Source organism: Trichosurus vulpecula, chromosome X (assembly GCF_011100635.1).
Source record: "Trichosurus vulpecula isolate mTriVul1 chromosome X, mTriVul1.pri, whole genome shotgun sequence".
Taxonomy (NCBI): Eukaryota; Metazoa; Chordata; class Mammalia; order Diprotodontia; family Phalangeridae; genus Trichosurus; species Trichosurus vulpecula.
In genome coordinates, this window is record NC_050582.1 from 26,643,330 (window position 1) to 26,643,846 (window position 517).

Below are 517 nucleotides of genomic sequence, written 5' to 3' on the forward strand. Positions count from 1 at the left end.
ATGATGATGGCTAAGTTGAAATTTCACAAGAAACATAGTAATATTTTTAAAAAATTACAATAATCTTTCAAATGTTGTTTTTCCTACGTTTGTGGCATTGCAGGTTCTGAACCAGCTTTCCCATTACACTCGTATGCTTATAGGGCTGACATGTTTCTACTGTCATTTAAGATCCTGGAGTTTGGGCCAAAGCAGAGAGGAGAAGGATCCTGCAAACCGTTGTTGAGAATGAGTACAGATGTTGAAAACCAAAGTGAAGGATCTGATACCAACCAAGAGGAAGTTGAGGAGAAGGCTATCCCTACTCAAAGACAGATGGCAGAGAAGCAAGTACCAGGTGTCTCCTCAAAAGGGAAAAATCCAATAGCCCAGGCAGTAGCTGCCGAGCCTGAAATCCAGGAGGAAGAGGAGCCCCAGGGGGTTTCTGTAAACCTCGGCCCAGCACATAGGCAGAGGCCTGATGTGTTTTCTTACCATCCTAAAAGCTTCACGGGGCCCAAGAAAAACAGGACAGTAA